This window comes from Bombina bombina, chromosome 4 (assembly GCF_027579735.1).
Source record: "Bombina bombina isolate aBomBom1 chromosome 4, aBomBom1.pri, whole genome shotgun sequence".
Taxonomy (NCBI): domain Eukaryota; kingdom Metazoa; phylum Chordata; class Amphibia; order Anura; family Bombinatoridae; genus Bombina; species Bombina bombina.
Genome location: NC_069502.1, coordinates 191720134 through 191739570, shown reverse-complemented (window position 1 = coordinate 191739570; position 19437 = coordinate 191720134). Strand labels below are relative to the sequence as shown.

Sequence of the window (19437 nt, the reverse complement as noted above, 5' to 3'; positions counted from 1 at the left end):
TCGCGCAAGGAGCTTGCCCGCTCGGTTACTTTCAAAATAAAATTTTTGTTTAGTTTTTAGGGCCAGTGTGTTTGCTTCATTTATTAATTGGTCATGTACCGTCTTTCTGGCCTTCTCTAGTTCTGCTAAAATTTGAGAGGAGGAGGGGTCTCGCTTGTGCTCGTATTCGAGCTTAGAAAGTAGGTCAGTAGAAGCCTTGTACAGTGATTGCGCTTTCTGCCTAACGTGGGTTTGGTATTTTATAAATTCTCCTCTAATAAAGCATTTATGTGCCTCCCATACTACAAAGGGGTCTGTTTCAGGTAGGGAGTTAAATTGAAAGTATTCAGGGAGGAGTTTCTCTATCTTGACTTTGAGATCGGGGAAGTTTAGTAAGCTTTCATCTAGTTTCCACTGATAAGTGGTTTTTGGTACAGAGGGCCAGTTAAGCCTCGTGAGAACTGCAGAATGGTCTGACCATACTGTGTGTGAAAGTCTAGAAGACAAAACGTTAGATAGGCCAACTTTATTTGTGAGGTGGTAATCGATTCTGCTATAAGAACGGTGTGGGGCTGAAAAAAAAGTGTAGTCTCTCTTCCCTGGGTGTTTGAACCTCCAGATGTCAAACAGTGTCTGCTCTAACATTAGCTTCCAGAGTTGTTTAATTGTATGTTTTGGTGTTGAAGGCTTGGGATTAGTGGTGTCCAGGGTCGGTTGGATGGGAATATTAAGGTCTCCCCCTAGATAGAGTGCCCCAATCCCGTGATCAAGGATTTGCGTAAAACATTTTTTTAAAAAAAGGAGCTGTCTGACATTAGGGGCATACATGCTGACCAAAGTAACAGGGGATCCAAATAGTAAACCAGTAACACATAGGAATCTACCATCCGAGTCGGTGTGGGTTTGTATGAGTGTGAAGGGCAGGTGTTTACTCATAAGAATACTCACACCATTACGTTTGTGGTCAAGGGAGCTATGGAAACTTTGTGTATAATATCCTCCAAAATAGCTGGGCTCTTTATTTCTTAAAAAATTAGTCTCCTGCAGGAAGATGATATCGCCTCCCTTCCTGCGAAGATCTTGCATGGCTAATGAGCGTTTCTGTGCAGAATTTAGGCCCTTAGCATTCTGACTAAGTAGTGTTATAACTCTATCGCTTGCGGCCATGTGATGACTGTGCCGTTGTACCCATAGATATGAGTGGCAAATTATAAGCCCCTCTCTTCACGCTGATCTGTGTGTGTGGAGAGATATCTAAGTGTGTCTTTGGATCCATGCCTCTATTGCGCAGCTTTAACATCGTAACCATAAAACAAAATTGGAACAAACAGCATAACTTAAATCTAATCAAAGGGTATCTTAATATTATTAAAGTCATAAGACAGGGAATATACAGGAGGGGATATTAACCAGTATCCACACAAAATGAATTAACTTTAAGTCTAACTGACGCCTAACGGCCATTTCGTCTGGCCGCCAACGTGGGGGTACCCTCTCAGTCCCCCGCCCCGGCGGCCAGAAGAGATATACCGTGAATCTTTACAAAGATGGAAAATAGTTACATACATAGAAAACATATTATACTATTTGAGCATAATTAAGTACGACTTAAACCATACATTATATACATCACCAAGGTACATTTCTGATGGAAGATACAGTGCAGCCTTATCTGGCTACAATTTCAGGGGAAGTCCAGTACGAGGGAAGGCCCTCTAACTTGTGCTCTGTTGTGAAGAGCTTTGAGTCTCTTTTGGCGGGTGATTCTTAGACTTGGAGGTCACCCGGCGCCAGTTTCCCAGATCGGCTCTAGCCGGTCTCTTCTTAGGAGGTTCTTCCGGCTCTTCTGCAGAAAATCCCTCCGGAGGGTTTATTTCTAGGGCAGTACAAAAATCGATGATGTCCTCCTGGGACTTGCATATTAATTTTCTGTTTCCATATAGCACGTAAAGGTGGAATGGAAAACCCCACCTATAGAGAATCTTCTTTTGGCGAAGCAGTGTGGTCAAGCAGGATAGATCCTTTCACCTCTGCAGTGTCCGTTGAGATAGATCTTGGTAGAATTGGAGGACAACCCCCCTAAACTTCACCGGTTGATTTTTTCGTGAGAGGTTCAAAAGCTCTTCTTTCTCACAGAACTCCTTGAACTTCATGATGATGTCCCTGGGGGGTGCCGTATCGGGGGGTTTCGGCCTGAGGGCCCTGTGGGCTCTGACCCACGGGATATCTGTGGTAGGTGAGGTATTCCTAAGGTGTGCAAACAGGGCCGGGAGATAGGTTGGGAGATCCTTAGGCAGCACCGACTCGGGCACTCCGCGGATTCTGAGGTTTTTCCGGCGGCTTCGATTTTCAAGATCTTCGATTTTATCATGAAGTTCAGCTATGAGTGCCGTATGATGGTTCGTGGTATCTTGATCTCATTAATTTCTTCTTGCAGATGATCGGTAAATTCTTCAAGTGCCTCTACTCTATTGCCTACTGAGTGCAAATCCTGCTTTATTTCGGCAATTTCTTCTCTTATGCAAGAGCGAATTATGTCCGCTATGTCCTGTTTGGACGCCAGGGTAGAGAGGATGGTATTTGACACAGGTGTGCTTTCCCCTGCATTCTCCATATTCTTCTGTGGTGTGGGCGCCTTTTTAACGGTGACACACTGATCTCTCTGCATGCTGTGATCTTTGAACTCGGAGGGGAGAAAAATTGATCCACCGAGCTGTCTTTATGGCTAGACAGCTTCGGTAATTTATGAGGCTTTGCTGAGCGTTTTGCGTTCATGGTGGGCTGCAGCCTTATAATTTCCAGTGGAGTAAGCGCCTCCACCCAGAGTTGGGCCTGTTAGAATAGCAGGGTTATTTGATAGACTATTTAGGCTTAATCAGGAGTTTTACTTTTGAAATTAGCTTCCTGTCTTCTTTTTTGTTGTCTTTTTTTTTTTTCCCTCTTTTGTTTTTTTCCTCTTTTTTCCCTTTTTTGCTTTTTGTTAATGACCTGCACAAGTCTCTGCAAAAGCCTCTTGCTGAGGCGGTTAAATACAATGGGGTTATGGGTGGATGGAAAGAGTGTACTCCACCAAGTGTTTTTCTGGGTGGGGGTTGGGGGGGCCTGCGATGTGAAGCTCAGGAAAGACAGAGGCCGGTTTTGGCAGCAATCTAATACCCCTCGCCAACAGAGAGTTCTGTAATGATGTCAGGTGTTAGGTGTTTGTGGTAAACAACAGACCGCAGTGAGAGGGGCCAAGGGCAGTGAGAGCCAAAGCGTTGTGACTAATATGGTTAACAGCAATCAATTGCTGCGACTGCTGTTAGTTCCTAATGTGGCGGCTTCCGGTCTGTGTGGCCCGCTGCCAAGTTGCGCTCCGTCTCGGCAACTTGGCAAGTGTATGAGAGAAGGCGTTCTTTGTATATCGCCTTGTACTGCCGCAGCTTATGTGTCAGGTGAGGGTTGCTCTTACCCGGCAATTCTGGATTCTTTGCTAATGGCGGTGCTGCGTATGCGGGTAATGGCGGCGGTTGTGTCCAGCAGCGCTGTTAGTTGCTTGCAAAAAAACAAAAAAAAAACTTGTCTGGTAATACCTTGGAACTTGAGCAGTTAATTGCCCATCCTTAGAGAGTGCTAAACTTGGATGGCCAGGCTACATGAAGTGATGCTGTGGAGCTGGTTAACGGAGCTCTGGAATTACACAGCCATCTTAGCTGCGGCCAAGCTCCGCCCACCTGGAATCTGGGTAGTTTTAATTTGATGGATTGTAAGTTTGATGGTTGTTACTATGTAGATAAGTGTTTTCCCATGGGGTGTTCGGTTTCTTGTTCAATTTTTGAAAGTTTAGTTCATTTTTTACATTGGTTGTTTACGGAAAAGACAGGATGTGAGAGTATGGCTCACTACTTAGATGATTTTCTGGTTGTGGGCAGAAAGGAAGCAGATAAATGTAGAATCTGGAAAGAGGAGCTGTAAGTCATGTTCAAAGAGTTGGGGGTGCCAGTAGCAGCAGAAAAGTCGGAAGGGTACGGTACAAGACTTGTTTTTCTGGGAATCATGATAGATTCAGTGCGAGGCCAGTGCGAGCTTCCTGCAGATAAGATTGATAAGGTGAAACTGATGATTAAAAGAATGTTGAAAAGAAATAAAGTGACACTCAGGGAGATGCAGAGACTGCTGGGGGTATTAAACTTTGCGTGCAGGGTGATACCAGTAGGTAGGTTATTTAAAAGAAGGTTGGAGATGGGAACAAAATGGGCCAAGCTGCCAGAGCAGGATTTGGGAGGAGGTGAAGTTAGTGGGGGAATTGGAGTTGTTTACGGATGCGGCAGGCGGTGCGGGGTTTGGGGCGTACTTTCAGGGTAGATGGAGTGCAGGTGAATGGCGCCCTGGAAAGTCGCTCCTGGAGCACGAAAGGAAGGTGATTCCTACCCTGTTTTTCTTTGGCAGATTGGCAGCGAATAGACGGAATCAGGAAAATGGTTTAGAAGTCCGTGGCACCAATAACATGGGCGGTATACAAGAAATATTGGGAACAGTGGTGCGAATTTAATAGGTCTGCAGGTCAGAATGTAGAAACCAGTTTTCTAGAATGGCTATGGGTATTAAAGCAGGGAGGTATGCAGAAAGGGCAGATAGGCACAGTAATGGCAGGAGTGTCATATTTCGCGCAGCTACATGGGAAGATAGACTTGCGGAAATGATAGATGTACTTAAAGAAGTATGTTTTGATAAGGACGGGGCATTGGTATTCAGGGTGGCGTTTTCACTGGCTTTTCATGGAGCATTGAGAATAGGGGAATTGTTGGCTAGGAATAAAAAAGACTTAGACAGTGGTCTCCGGCAAGTGGACGTGAGATGGGGAGCAAAGGCAGTACTAGTTTTGATCAGGAAATCAAAGACGGATACGGCTGGTAAAGGGGTATGGTTGTCAATGGGAGCAGCAGGAGGAGCGTCCTGCCCAGTAGCAGCAGTAAAGGAGTATATGTTAGCAGAGAGGGCAGTAGGCCCGCATTTTCTAAGACATAGGGACGGTACTATCGTAACAATTTTTCAATTTCGGAAGGTGCTAGAGCGCGTGGTAAGTAAGCTAGGTTGGACAAATGCATACTATGCCCCACATTCATTTAGGATAGGGGCAGCAACTAGCGCGGCGAGCAGCGGGTGCTTGGCCAAGCAGATTAAAAAGATAGGAAGGTGGAAATCAGCAGCATACAAGTCCTACATCAGGCTAAATGGGGACTATAATTGCGTTTAGAGGAACAAATTTATCTTGTAATAATGAACCAACCTGAATGAAAATGTTTTTTCTCCATCTTGTTGCAGGAGGAGCTTTGAGGATATGGGTGGTGGGACACTCATACGTATACTGGGCACACACGTTAGGGCTGCATCATTGGCAAAAGGGGCGTACTTAGGTTTTAAACACACTGAGGCCAGTGTTAGATGGATAGGGAAGCAGGGAATGAAGTGGGAAGAGTTTGTAGGCACCATACAGCAGGCAAGGCAAAGATGGGGCACCCAGATGTATTGATTATACATTTAGGTGGGAACGATATTGGATCATACCTACTAAGAGAATTGAAGGAGAAAATAAAAGGAGTAATGGGTTGGCTGGCAATAGCATGGCGAGGATTAAGAATTGTATGGTCAAACATAATATCAAGATTGTTTTGGAGGAATACAGATACACAAAGGGCGGGCTATAGATCCAGGAGAAAGATTAATCTGGTAGCGGCCAATGAGGGACATAGGTGGCCTAGTACTGGAGCATCCATTAATAGCAGAGAAAAGGGAGGAGATATTCAGGCAAGATGGAGTTCACCTAAACGAGGCGGGTAATGACCAGTTCCTGGAAGACATCAGGAGGATGCTGGAGGATATGATAAAGGTAAGGAAAGGTCACGGGAAAGGCTAAGTGGTGATTGACGGAAACAGTATTTTTTGTTGGTGGTGAAATTGGGATCTGGCACGTAGGCGGGGCATGCGAGGGGCAGAGGGGATCCTGTAGCATACCCAGCCTAAGTCGTGATTCGGTGGTCTAGCTAATGGCTGGTATATGCTGCAGGTTCTCTCCTCCCCCTCCTGCTCTGCCACAGGGGGGGGGGTTTGTGGTCTCCCCCCCCCCCCCGACACGTGGGATAAAAGTTCTGGTGTTGCAAATGCTGGTGCATTTTAGTTGTTGAGTTTGATTTAGGGTATGTTATTACCCGATAAGAAATTTAATTAAATTATTAAACGTGACCTTTCTAACTGGTTATGCAAACTGTGCAATGGGGAGCTGCAGACCTTTCTGTTTCCAAGCAAGATACGGCCAGTGATAATTATTCTGCAAATCGGGACAAGTAGATTGTCACAAGGGACAAGTTGATTGGGCTCCTGCTTTAGTCCCTTGGACAAGAATTTTATTTTAATTGCACATTTAATTTTGATTTTGCCTGTTGTCAGAGTCATGTGCTTAATCTGCTATATGATTATGACATTTGACAGTGTCCTCTAATGCCAAGTTTCTCAACCTGTAGTACGTGTACACCTGGGGGTACTTGAGGCATTGGCAAGGGGTACTCCAGGGATTGGCCTTCATTATTTTATTTCCTGCTGTAGCTATTATAAACATGACATATCAAAGAAAGCTGTGTTTCTCATTTTACATAATATTGATTAACCTGAAAAATATTGAAATAATCATCTGACTTGTAGACATTGTTTCTTTATATTGTATAAAATAAGGATAGAAAACTGAAATAAACAGTTTTATATTAAACAAGAATATCTCTGAAGATGTTACTGATAAACTACTTGCAGCATCGAAATGGCACAACCAGATACACATATTGACTAGTGATCTCGCGAACAGTTCTGCCGCGAATAGTTCGCAGCGAACATAGCATGTTCGCGTTCGCAGCGGACGGCGAACATATGCGATGTTCGATCCGCCCCCTATTCGTCATCATTGAGTAAACTTTGACCCTGTAGCTCAAAGTCACAAGACACATTCCAGCCAATCAGCAGCAGACACTCCCTCCCAGACCCTCCCACCTCCTGGACAGCATCCATTTTAGATTCATTCGGAGCCTGCATTCTTAGTGAGAGGAAGGACAGTGTAGCTGCTGCTGATTTAATAGGGAAATCGATAGCTAGGCTAGTGTATTCAGTGTCCACTACAGTCCTGAAGGACTCATCTGATCTCTGCTGTAAGGACAGCACCCCAAAAAGCCCTTTTTACGGCTAGAACATCAGTCTGCTTTTGTTTTCCCCTGTGTAATCTAATTGCAGCCTGCCTGCCTGCCAGCGTGTGTGTCAGGCTCACAGCGTATACTGTGCCCACTTGCCCAGTGCCACCACTCATATCTGGTGTAACAGTAGTGTATATTTAAAAAAAAAAAAAAAACTTTTTTTAATTTTAAATAATAGCAGTCATTTTCCTTCACACGTGTGTGTTTGAGGTCCTGCCAGGGCACAGTGTGACACCAGTGCAAGTCATATCTGCTAAAACAGTAGTGTACATTAAAAAAAAAAAAAAAAAAACCTTTTCTTACTGTGAAATAATAGCAGTCAGTTTCCCTCACACGTGTGCGCTCCAGGTCCTGACAGGGCACAGTGTCACACCAGTGCAAGTCATATCTGCTAAAACAGTAGTGTACATACATTTAAAAAAAAAAAAAAACTTTTTTTACTGTGAAATAATAGCAGTCAGTTTCCCTCACACGTGTGCGTTCCAGGTCCTGCCAGGGCACAGTGTCACCCCAGTGCAAGTCATATCTGCTAAAACAGTAGTGTACATTTAAAAAAAAAAAAAACCTTACACTACCTGAACAATACAACATCATACCTGATGTTTTAAAGCACGTTATTCCAAACAATTTAGGAATGTTAGGTGATTTATGCCCTTTATGGATTAAAACCAGACTCTGCATCAACTATGTAATTTTCCATGGGAGTTTGCCATGGATCCCCCTCCGGCATACCACAGTCCAGGTGTTAGTCCCCTTGAAACAACTTTTCCATCACTTTTGTGGCCAGAAAGAGTCCCTGTGGGTTTTAAAATTCGCCTGCCTAATGAAGTCTATGGCGGTTCGCCCGGTTCGCATTTGCCGTTCGCGAACGCAAAATTTTAGGTTCGCAACATCACTAATAGTGACCAGTTCAATTGTTGAAGCCTTTGTTTTACTCGTATCCTCTACTTATACAGTATATTTCTAATAAGTGTAAGTCTAATATAGAAGCAAGACTTTATGATTTGGTCCAACAAATAAATAAGGTGAAAAAGTAAGTACTATTAGTAAACCTAAAAATCAATCGCCTAGATTACAAGTTTTGTTGGTAAAAACTTGCGTTGCTAACGAGTCTTTTTTTTCCAGCGCATACTTTAAACAACGCTGGTATTACAAGTTTTCTGAATGGCTGCGTTAGCCTCAGAAAAGTGAGCATTAAGCAAATTTAGCGCCACTTCTACCTGTAATACCAGCTTTGCTTACGGTAGCGGTAAGATGGCAAAATGTGCTTGTGCACGATTTCCCCATAGCAAACAATGGGGCTGAGCTGGCTGAAAAAAACCTAACACCTGCAAAAAAGCAGCGTTCAGCTCCTAACGCAGCCCCATTGTTTCCTATGAGAAAACACTTTCTAAGTCTACACCTAACACCCTAACATCAACCCCCGAGTCTAAACACCCCTAATCTTACACTTATTAACCCCTAATCTGCCGCCCCCGACATCACAGACACCTACATTATATTATTAACCCCTAATCTGCCTCTCAGTAAACCATCGCCACCTACATTATACTTATGAACCCCTAATCTGCTGCCCCCAACGTCGCTGACACCTACATTATAGTTATTAACCCCTAATCTGCCGACCGGACATTGCCGCAACTTTAATAAATGTATTAACCCCTGAACCTAAGTCTAAACCTAACCCTAGCACCCCCCTAACTTAAATCTATTTTTCATAAATCTAAATAAAATTACTATAATTAAATAAATGATTCCTATTTAAAACTAAATACTTACTTATAAAATAAACCATAAGATAGCTACAATATTACTAATAGTTACATTGTAGCTATTTTAGGATTTATTTTTATTTTACAGGCAACTTTGTATTTATTTTAACTAGGTACAATAGCTATTAAATAGTTAATATATTTAATAGCTACCTAATTAAAATAATTACACAATTACCTGTAAAATAAATCCTAACCTTAGTTACAAATACACCTAACACTACACTATCAATAAATTAATTAAATAAATTAACTACAATTATCTAAACTAAAATACAATTACATAAACTAAACTATATTACAAAAAAACAAACACTAAATTACAAAAAGTAAAAAAATATTACAAGAAGTTTAATCTAATTACACCTAATCTAAGCCCACTAATAAAATAAAAAAGCCCCCCAAAATAATAAAATTCCCTATCCTAAACTAAATTACAAAGCAATCAGCTCTTTTACCAGCCCTTAAAAGGGCTTTTTGCGGGGCATTGCCCCAAAGTAATCAGCTCTTTTACCTGTAAAAAAAACAAATACAATACCCCCCCCAACATTACAACCCACCACCCACACACCCCTACTCTTAAAACCACCTGATCCCCCCTTAAAAATACCTAACACTACCCCATTGAAGAACACCCTACCTTGAGCCGTCTTCAGCCAGCCGGGCACAGATGAGGCAGAAGAGGACATCCGGACCGGCACAAGTCTTCATCCGGTCGGGCAGAAGAGGTCCTCCATCCAGCAGAAGTCTTCATCCAAGCGGCATCTTCTTTTCTTCATTTATCCGGCGCAGAGCGGGTTCATCTTCAAGACATCCAACGCGGAGCATCCTCTTCTTTCCGACGACTAACGATGAATGAAGGTTCCTTTAAATGACGTCATCCAAGATGGCGTCCCTCAAATTCTGATTGGCTGATAGGATTCTATCAGCCAATCGTAATTAAGGTAGGAAAAATCAGATTGGCTGATTTAATCAGCCAATCAGAATAAAGTTCAATCCGACTGGCTGATTGGATCAGCCAATAAAATTGACCTCACATTCTATTGGCTCATCCAATCAGCCAATCGGATTGAACTTCAATCCGATTGGCTTATTAAATCAACCAATCAGATTTTTCCTACCTTAATTCTAATTGGCTGATAGAATCCTATCAGCCAATTGGAATTCGAGGGATGCCATCTTGGATTATGTCATTTAAAGGAACTTTCATTCGTCGTTAGTCGTCGGAAAGAAGAGGATGCTCCGCGTTGGATGTCTTGATGATGGACCCGCTCCGCGCTGTATGGATGAAGATAGAAGATGCCGCTTGGATGAAGACTTCTGCTGGATGGAGGACCTCTTCTGCCCCAATCGGATGAAGACTTGTGCCGGTCCGGATGTCCTCTTCTGCCCCATCGGTGCCCGGCTGGCTGAAGACGGCTCAAGGTAGGGTGATCTTCAATGGGGTAGTGTAAGGTTTTTTTAAGGGGGGATTGGGTGGGTTTTAGAGTAGGGGTGTGTGAGTGGTGGGTTGTAATGTTGGGGGGGTATTGTATTTGTTTTTTTTACAGGTAAAAGAGCTGATTACTTTGGGGCAATACCCCACAAAAAGCCCTTTTAAGGGCTGGCAAAAGAGCTGATTACTTTGTAATTTAGTTTAGGATAGGGAATTTTATTATTTTGGGGGGCTTTTTTATTTTATTAGGGGGCTTAGATTAGGTGTAATTAGATTAAACGTCTTGCAATATTTTTTTATTTTTTTGTAATTTAGTGGGGGGGGTTGTAATATAGTTTAGTTTCTTTAATTGTATTTTATTTTAGATAATTGTAGTTAATTAATTTAATTAATTTATTGATAGTGTAGTGTTAGGTGTATTTGTAACTTAGGTTAGAATTTATTTTACAGGTAATTTTGTAATTATTTTAATTAGGTAGCGTTTGAGGTCCTGCCAGGGCACAGTGTGACACCAGTGCAAGTCATATCTGCTAAAACAGTAGTGTACATTAAAAAAAAAAACCTTTTCTTACTGTGAAATAATAGCAGTCAGTTTCCCTCACACTTGTGCGTTCCAGGTCCTGCCAGGGCACAGTGTCACACCAGTGCAAGTCATATCTGCTAAAACAGTAGTGTACATACATTTAAAAAAACCAACCCTTTTTTATTGTGAAATAATAGCAGTTAGTTTCCCTCACACGTGTGCGCTCCAGGTCCTGACAGGGCACAGTGTCACACCAGTGCAAGTCATATCTACTAAAAAAAGTAGTGTACATACATTTAAAAAAAAAAAAAACTTTTTTTACTGTGAAATAATAGCAGTCAGTTTCCCTCACACGTGTGCGTTCCAGGTCCTGCCAGGGCACAGTGTCACACCAGTGCAAGTCATATCTGCTAAAACAGTAGTGTACATTTAAAAAAAAAAAAACCTTACACTACCTGAACGATACAACATCATACCTGAGGTTTTAAAGCACGTTATTCCAAACAATTTAGGAATGTTAGGTGATGTATGCCCTTTATGGATTAAAACCAGACTCTGCATCAACTATGTAATTTTCCATGGGAGTTTGCCATGAATCCCCCTCCGGCATACCACAGTCCAGGTGTTAGTCCCCTTGAAACAACTTTTCCATCACTTTTGTGGCCAGAAAGAGTCCCTGTGGGTTTTATTTTTTGTAATTTATTGGGGGGGGGGTAATTATTGTAATTATTTTAACTAGGTAGCTATTAAATAGTTTTTTTTTCAGCCGGCTCTCCCCCATTGATTCCTATGGGGAAATCGTGCACAAGCACGTTTTACCTGCTTACCACTAACGTAAGCAGCGCTGGTATTGAGGTGAGATGTGGAGCTAAAAACCCGTAATACCAGCGTTACTGTAGATGAGCGGTAAGGAAAAACTGCTCGTTAGCACCGCACAGCCTTACCGACAAAACTCGGGATCCGGCCAAATCTCGGTGTGTAAAGGGCAAGGCCAAATACCACTTTTGAATGCGCATGATCTCCAATCCCTCAGTTGTCACCGTCTGAAAAACTGTCATACGTCTGTAATGGATAACCTGACATGGGCTCAGGAATACTTTGGTAAATCTTTCACAGTCAACACCATTCGCTGCTGCATCCACAGATGCAAGTTAAGATTTTAATATGCAAAGCAGAAGCCATACATCAACACTGTCCAGAAGCACCACTGACTTCTCTGGGCTCAGTCTCATCTGAGATGGACAGTAACACTGTGGGATCGAGTTTTCCGGGCCAAAGAGGAAAAGGACCATCCAAGCTGGTATCAGCGTCAGATCCAAAAGACAGCATCTGTCATGGTATGGGGGCATGTCAGTGCCCATGGCATGGGTACATTGCACATCTGTAAGGGCACCATTAATGCAGAAAGATATGTATACATTTTGGAGCAACATATGTTGCCATTCAGACGTCATCTTTTCCAGGGATGTCCCTGAATTTTCCAGCAGGACAATGCCAAACCACATTGTGCCCGGATTTCAAGCACATGGTTGCATAAGCAGAGAGTGTGGGTGCTAGCATGGCCTGCCTGCAGTCATGAACTGTCCCTGATTGAGAATGAGTGACGTATTATGAAGAGCAAAATAAGGCAACGAAGGCCCCGTACAATTGCGCAGTTAAAGACATGTATAGTAGATGAATGGGGGAAAATTCCGCTTGCTAAACTTAACTGGTGTCTTCAGTGCCCAAATGCTTAATAAGTGTTATTAAAAGAAAAGGTGATGTTAAACAGTGGTAAACAGTCACAACTTTTTTAGAGTGTGTTGCAGTCATCAGATTTGAAATGAGTGTATATTTTCAAAAATACATTAAATTCACAAAGTAAAACATCAAATAATGTGTTAATAATGTGTTTTTCAATAAAGTACAGGGTGAATCGAATTATCAAATGACTCTTTTTCTTGTTTTTTTTTTTGCATTTTCCATACTGTCCCAACTTTTCCTGAATTGGGGTTGTAAGTGATAAAAGAAATAATAATTATGCTTTGAATAAAGTGCCATCATTAGTTGATGCAAAGTATTTTAGTGGTTAGTCTTGGATTTAACAAACACAATGGGCTCCATTTATCATTGCAATTCTCCTACATTTACGCCTATAAATACGCCGGCGTAAATTCTCTCCTATGTATTAAAACAAAATACGACTAAAAAAACTGATTTTCGACCGAAAAATCCGACCACTCTATTCTATCTCGCCAAGGCGCACATGTGCGCCGATTGAAGCTTAAAACAGCGCTTTTTCGGTCGTATTTTCATCAAATCGACTAACAGATCGCCAAATTTCATATTTATCACTATTTTGCGCCATGGGAGAACCTAATATTCTCCTACAATTACGCCCTCCAAAGTTCTCCATATCCACTGAGGAGAACATTTCATTTACTTCATTTTTTGTGAGAGAGAAGATGGAATATTTTCTGCTGTTGGCTGCTATTTCTTTGGCAAGGGGCCGTGAAAATCGTCTTGATGATGGTAATATGCCCATACGGAGACGCCAAAGAGTGCCTAGAGTTTTTTTACCCCGGTGTGGACTACAGGCATTGTCTGATAAGGAGATAAAGCAAAGATTTCGTATAAATAGGGAGAGTATTATAAATCTTTACTCTCTGATCCAAAATGACCTAGACCCTAGGACAAGAAGAACAAGGGCGATACCTGGACTTTTAAAATTATTAGCAGTTTTGCATTTCTTGTCAACTGGTTCATTTCAGGCAGTCTCTAGTGCTGTGGTGGGCATTAGCCAGCCTTCATTTTGCAGGCATCTAAGAATTGTTTTAAAAGCAGTTTTGAAACATCTGAAGAAGTTTATTTTTGTACCCAGGAATGTGCAAGAATGGCACACAGTTAAGGCATCTTTTTATCAAGTAGCTGGTATGCCTAATGTTCTTGGTGCAATTGATTGCACACACATAGCTTTAAGACCACCAGCTTTAAGGGAGGAGCAATACAGGAATAGAAAAAGCTTCCATTCACTGAATGTTCAGGCTGTTTGTGATGCCAACCTCAAAATTTGGGCTGTGCGTTCAGGATTTCCAGGTTCCTGCCATGATTACCATATCCTCAAACAATCAGCATTATTTACATTGTTTGAACATGGAGACATGCCCCATGGTTGGCTATTGGGTGAGTTTAACTTCATATTTGTTGTTGTTATTGTTTTTATGTTTAATTTTGGTTTTCAACTTTGAAGGACATAGATTTTTAGTTAGATGTATATACACTTTAGACCTTTTTTTTTGTGAAAATTAATTTTATGATCTTTTCATTTATGTTATTATTTATTTCATTAATTTCTGTATTTCTAAAAGTGCATATAGATTGTTATTCCAATGTAATAATTCTTTTAATTTTTTTATTTGTAGGTGATAGTGGTTATCCGTGTAGGCCTTGGCTTCTGACACCAGTACCATCGCCCCATACACGTGCAGAGATCAAATTCAACGAGTCACACCGTAGTACAAGAAGTGCTATCGAGAGAACCTTTGGTGTGTTGAAGATGAGATTTCGTGTGTTGGACAGGTCAGGGGGAGACTTGCAATACTCACCAGAGAAGTGCAATGACATTATTTTAGTATGCTGCATGTTACATAATATTGCAATATCTCAAGTTAACGATGATGATTTGTGTCTTGAGGATCAACCAGATGACATCTATGTCCCCCAACAAATATTAAACAGGCACACTACTAGGGCCGGTGTTCAAAATCGTATGGAAATTATTGAGAGATACTTTTCATGTAAGTAATTTTTTTTTTTTTGGGTGTGGGTGGGGCAAAGAATTAGTATTATATTTCTGGATTGCTAATTATCTTTTACCATTGTATTACAGAAACCACGGATAACACAGGAGTTTTTTGAAAATTGGACAATAACAATCATCACTACTGTTATATAATCAGACAGATGAAAAAAAAAAGTTGTGTTTATTTGTTATTAAAAAAAATTTGTTTTTCTTCTTTTAATAAAATTTTTTTGAACGAACAAACAAACAGCCTTAATTCTTTTTTGTATTTTAAATAACATTTTTATTGTAATAACAAAAACTTGAATACTGAAACATGTAACATTTTTTCTAAAATAACTTAAACTGTAACCAAATTCTAGTGTTTAACTTTTCAACATGAAAAAAAATTGGAACATTAAAGTGCAAAAACAAGAAATATTAATAATTAATTATTGAGTCGGAAATCTTCGATTCAAAATTTCTAATTTCTTTTTGGAATAATCCCTCTTAAATTCGGAATCAGCTTTTAAAATTGCATTTCTTTCTTCTTGTAATCTGATCAGTTCTTTAAAAAATGCACTTTGCTCATTCCTGAACCCCAATGCCATGTCTGTGAGGTTTTGGATATCATTTACCCTGCCTGTGACATCTTCTGGGTTTATCAATTGTTCTGGTCTTTCATCTTCTTCAGAGTCATTGACCATGATATTCTGAGGAGTTTCTAGATTTGGTGGTGTTGGTCCCTCTGATGTTTGTCCCTCAACCTGAGTCTCATCCTCATCTTCTGGACATACCGAATCCTCAACCAGAGGTTCCAAATTGATTTCAACCTGATCTTCTGTATGACATGGAAAATATGTATTATTAATAGGTTAAATTCTTAAAAAAAAAAAAAAATTAACATGACAATTAAATTAGAAGACAACCTACCCTCGAATAATAATATAGAATTGTCCTGCATCGATTGTAGTAAAGCACGAACACCTACAACAACATAAAAATAATATTAGAATATCAACTGCATCGATTTATACAATCAAAATATACATTAGACCACAAGTTATCATCAGTGCTCATCTGGTTTTTAATCATTATTAAAATATATAACAACTATTGTTTGTTTTTTACAAATAACTTACTCTCCCCTTCTTCTCTTTGTACTGTGGATGTGGAGGGTTCTTGGTCTTGTGAGGTGAATTCATTTTCCAAAGGTTGATCCTCTTGTGCATCAATCTCCTCTTCCTGACGTCCCTCATCTTCTTGCTCTAAATAATATAAATATACTTGTATTAAATTTCAATAATTATAGATAAAAACACAATTTCAAATATTTAGATCGATTTCGATAGACAATAGATAGTTATAACACTGACTAGATTAATTTTAATATAGTTCATGTCTCCATTTTCTCCATAATCCTTATCTGACAAATAAAAATGTAAACTAATCACAATTTTAATATCCAATAGCAGAAATCTACAAAATTAAAGAGATAGTGAGCATATCTACATATACTTTCCATAAAGGAATATCTATTGAATCAAAATAATTACATAATAGATTTCAATAATAAAGATATATAGTTTTTCATTCTCTTTTTTTAAATCATGAACAACAAAATTTTGGTGTCGTTTACATTTAACTTACCTCTAAAATCCATAGTGTCTGCTGGGACATCCAGGCCAACCACAACGGCATCACCCATCCGTGCATAAAGCATCTGTTCAAAGTCCGTTAATTCGGCCCTATATCCAGGGCCTCCACCGGTTCCTTTGGCAGATTGCTTTTCCCTGCAAACCTTTTTCTTTATGTTTTTTCTAATATCAGTTACTCTCTTCCGACAAGCCCGCACATCCTTAGGAAAACTTCCTTCAGCTGAAACAGATCTACTGATTTGTGTCCAAATTGTTCTCTTTCTCTGTGGGTTTACAGTTCTTGCTTGGTACCCAATGATTTCATCGTAGTGTTCGATCACAGCTTCGACCAAAATACAATTCTGCCGATGAGTGAACATGATACTTCTCCCGCTTTTGGTCTTTCCAGCTTGGGAAGATGCCATTGTAAAAATGTGATACAATAGAGCGCAAAAAATAACTAAAGTGTTGATACAAACTGAATAAAGTTTTCTTTTATAACGGTTTCCAAAAAAGTATCTAAATGTAGTTGATGAAAATGGGCGTATACTGTCTGATGTTCTGGAAAGATATGTCGCAGTTTATTTTTAATATGGAATACCTGGATTTCCATTTTTGTTTTTAATAACAATTTTACATGTAAATAAAGATAATTTTGTTATGAATAACAATATTAAATTTAAATATCATTAAATTGTTATATGTATCTTTAATTTTATTTCACCTTATCAACGGATACATGTAACATTTGTTAATGTTGCCCAAAAAATAGTGCTGTTGTGGCGCAGTTCTATACAATGTTTCATTGTTATTAAAATGGATAAAAAAAAACATCAAGTTGTATACTAAAATACGATTCTTGATAATATTTTACAAAATATGTATCCAAATTGAGTGCTATTTGTAAAAATAGGTATTAGCTTACAAAATTGCGCATTTAAAAAAAAAAAATTAGTCCCGTCAGTGAGTAGAGATTGAATAATATTTAGAAAATGCCACGATCCAAGAAGTTCTCTATTGGAGAATTATTGATTATTTCTTACACTATGGATAAATATTTTCCAAAAAAAAGGAAAGGGATTTTCACTTTGGACCAGGACACAAGAAACTGAATTCTCTGTGAAATGGTGCGAAGAGTAAGGAGAGTCTCTGGGCAAAAACGAACGAGGAAACAATGTCTGAAAAGATATAACGACTTGTACCGGAGGCAATCTAAAATGCGCACTTTGATAAAGAGTTATCTTAAAAAATGTAAGCAATATAGATATAAATATAGTTTAATTATATAATCTTAAGTATTAAAAATGTATAGTTTTTAATTGGAATATTTTCAATAAGATAAACAAGTTAAACAATAATAGGATTAAAAGATTACCATTGCCTGCAGATAAGTGTGAATGAATCAAGTTTTTATAGGATTTTCAGACAAATTTTTTGTGTGTTTGGATTTTTAAGAATATATTTTCACAAATTTTTTATTTTATATTTTTTAATAGTCAAAAGAAGAAGAGCTCCAAGGTACCTTCTTCCCATTGATACCAATTCTAGTTCTGAAGGGGAATCAGACCCATTGCCCACAGTTTTTATGGATGAAGATAGGACTCAAGACACAGGTATAAAAAATGTAACTGTAATGTCGAGAAAAAAAAAAAATTCAAAGACAGGTATTAAAGTAAATTTATCTTTTAACTATTTTTTTTTATAATGCTATAGATAATAGCACTCCAAATAATAATGCAATGGATGAGCAAGGAGAAGAAGATATCGATAACATTGAAGGTAATCTAAAAAAAAATTCTTTGAGATTTCTTTAACATATATATTTTATAAATATAAATTTATTTGTAATAATAATTTTAGGACATGTAGAGCCTACAGAGTCAGAAGAACATTTGGAACAAGATGAAGAACATTTGGAACAAGAGGACGAGGAGGGCCATGAAGAAGATGAGGTTCATCAAGGAACATCAGGTGATTTTTTTATTTTTTTTATGTTGATATATCCATTATAAAAACATTATATTTATATATATATATATATATATATATATATATATATATATATAAAAAACAATTGATATGTATGCATATATATATATATATATATATATATATATATATATATATATATATATATATATATATATATATATATATACACACATATATATATATCAATTTTATTAATGTGTATATATATTTTTTAAAAACAAAAATATATATATATATATAAACACACAAACACATATTTTTTTTATATATATCAATATATATATATATATATATATATATATATATATATATATATATATATATATATATATATATAGATAGATAGATAGATAGATAGATAGATAGATAGATAGATAGATAGATAGATAGATAGATAGATAGATAGATCAATATATATATATATATAGATAGATAGATAGATAGATAGATAGATAGATAGATAGATAGATAGATATATGTAATATATATATATCGACAGATAGATATATGTATATAGATCAAAAAAGACAGATGTAAATATAGAAATAAAATTAATTGAAAGATAACATAGATAGAGAGAAAAATATTGTGTAAGATAGATATATTTTAAAATTACATTATCAATACATTGTAATCAAAATTTTGATTTTTGAAGAAACTCAACAAAATTTAATAAACTTAGAGGTACACGATGAAGACTCTCAGTCACCTCAATATTATAACTGGGGTAAGTGTTATAGCATTTATGAATAAATATATGTTATTGCTGTTGGTAATTCCATTGACAGATATTTTTTTTACTCTCATGTCTATAAATGCTATTCAAAATAATCAAAATATATATATATTTTTTATTTTTTAGTTCCGGATGATGAAAAAATTGTAATAGGCAAAAAAGAGCTCCTTGAAGTCCTGCTTAAAGCTGAAACTGGACTGATAAGCAGTTACTCAGCAGTCAGGAAAATGAGGCTGAAATATGAAAACATGTAACTTTTTCATTTATGTGTTATTAAAAAATTTATGAATGTGCTGGCAACATTTTTTTTTATTTTATTTTATATACAGAATAAATGCATATATTATTTAACAAATCTAAACAATTGTCGTTATTGTGTAATATATATT

The 19437-nt window shown here is 38.3% G+C and overlaps 1 long non-coding RNA gene across 1 annotated transcript; it reads left to right on the top strand.

Moving 5' to 3' along the window:
• Nucleotides 1-17581: 17581 nt before the first annotated feature.
• LOC128655301 (uncharacterized) lies at nucleotides 17582-18272 on the top strand. The gene is made up of 3 exons (XR_008401753.1): nucleotides 17582-17933; nucleotides 18034-18099; nucleotides 18181-18272. It is a non-coding gene; the product is annotated as an uncharacterized LOC128655301 (long non-coding RNA).
• The last annotated feature ends 1165 nt before the right edge of the window (nucleotides 18273-19437 follow it).